We start from the raw sequence: 2165 nt of genomic DNA on the forward strand, positions 1-2165 counted from the left end.
TAAGCCGAATAAACCCTTTCCTCCCCAACTTGCTTCTTGGTCATGATGTTTGTGCAGGAATAGAAACCCTGACTAAGACACTAGGTGAGGCCATTACTCCAGGAATCTTCTTGGGGGTATCTGTCCCTGAGCAAACGGAAACAGTGTAAATAGTGCAAGGTAAACTGAGACAACTGACAAACTCTAACTGGCCAGAAAAAAAAAGGGTTACAGATTCAAGGCCTCCCTTTACAATACGATTAGAGCTGTCTGACAGTGTAGTTTAAAGATAGGGGGTGGGACAGGGTAGACCCCTGGAAGATCCAAACTCAGCAAATAAAATAGATTAAATAAAATAAACTCTCCCTACTTTAGAAGTTAGGTATCAATATTTGCTATTCCTAAAGAAAGGTCCATCTATCTTCTGTTTGTCTGGAATGCTTTCAAACCCCAAACACTGCCAGCCTAAAAGCAGGCTGCCATATAATAAATGTGTGCACTTTGGAGGAGACAGTCTTTAAATTGGAGTTATAGGCTGATAATAAAACTGAAATCTGTTCTGTTTGTATTTTCTAATTGTGACTGAACTTGTAACCCTGGACATGTCATGAAAAATCAAACCAGATAAGCTGTACTTCTTGGGTAATCATTAGTCTGTCTTTGTTCTGTGAAACCTGGATAAACAAAGAAGCAATCTGGATGCTAGTCGGTCAGAGATGTGGAAGAGGTCGGATTGCCACTCAGAGAGAGCTGCAAGAGTCCCCTGACCAGTCCACCTGACTCTTCTCTCAGACTCCTCCCTCTCCTGTCAGGCTCATCTCCTCTTGGGAAGGAACCCTGTCAAAACAACAGCTGGGGCAGCACCCCCACCACACCCCACATTCTAAGTCTGTCTGTATATCTACACCTCTACCATCAAAACCTCTCACCACAGCAAGGACTGCTAATGGCTCCTGAGTGGTCACAATGATCAACCAGGGATTCTGATGTCTTCTTTCCCTGCAAGGACACCTCCCTCCCTGCACCCCCATCCCCACCCCTGTACCAAGCAGCCCTCATTCTCCGAGGTCTTGTGACATTAAACTCAACTAAAGTTAAGAATAAGCCTAGAATGTGTCACATTGTGTCTTTTCCCAATTAAACTCTAATAAGCATTCACTACCACCTACTTGTTACACAATGTCACAAAATCACAAACTAAAAGAAAAGCTACAAGAACGGTAACAAACCTCAACACTTGGGAGGTGGATGTCGGCAGATCCCTGTAAGTCCAAGGCCAGCCTTGCCTCCATAGCAAGTTCCAGGCCAGCTAATCTACATAGTGAGAGTCTTCCCAAAAAAGAAAAAAAAAAAATAATAATAAAAACCTTAGCAGGGAAAGAACAAGACAGATATTTGCACATATTTGCTAAGAGCCCCATAAAGACTTGCCCCAAGATCCTACCAATTTCATTGCCACAAATAAACACATTTATGTCTACGAGGTTTTCGCTTCCTATTCCTTTATTTCTCCATAGCACCTGCTGAAATACCAGATAAGCCTCTCAGGGTTGCCCTAAATCCTGTGTGATTCTCTGTGCTGCCACCTTGTGGCTCTTACTGTAAGTGAGCTGCAGTCTACAGGGATGGATGGGGCTAAGGACCAAAAGTAGATCAGCAAACTGGTTTTCACGCCTCGTGCAAAGCTGCAGCAGCCTCGTGCCTCAAAGGACTCACCTTTAAATAGTCTCAGCAACATTTAAACAAGAGGCTTCAATTGACTCAAGGCCAGCCTCTCAACCTGTGAACGCTCAGCTAAATGGAAAAGGATGCTCTCCTTTCTTAGCTAAAAGTAATTGGCAATACACACACACACAATTTGTTTTTTCGAGACAGGGTTTCTCTGTGTAGCCCTGGATGTCCTAAAACTCATCCTGTAGACCAGGCTGGCCTCAAACTCAGAGATCCACCTGCCTCTGCCTCCCAACTGCTGGGATAAAGGCATGTTTTGCCACTGCCTTAAATTATATAAAATTTTCTTAAATTATTTAAAAGAACTCCAACAAATAGTTAAAATTGAGGGTTTTTTTAATATATTTATTTAGATAAATATGTCTTGACAGCATAGTGAACACAATTCCACAGAAAAGATCCATCCTTTGGTTAAATGTGCTGGTGAGAGATTTTTTTTTTTTTTTTTGGTTTTT

The sequence above is a fragment of the Mus caroli genome, chromosome 1 (genome assembly GCF_900094665.2).
Source record: "Mus caroli chromosome 1, CAROLI_EIJ_v1.1, whole genome shotgun sequence".
NCBI classification, from domain to species: domain Eukaryota; kingdom Metazoa; phylum Chordata; class Mammalia; order Rodentia; family Muridae; genus Mus; species Mus caroli.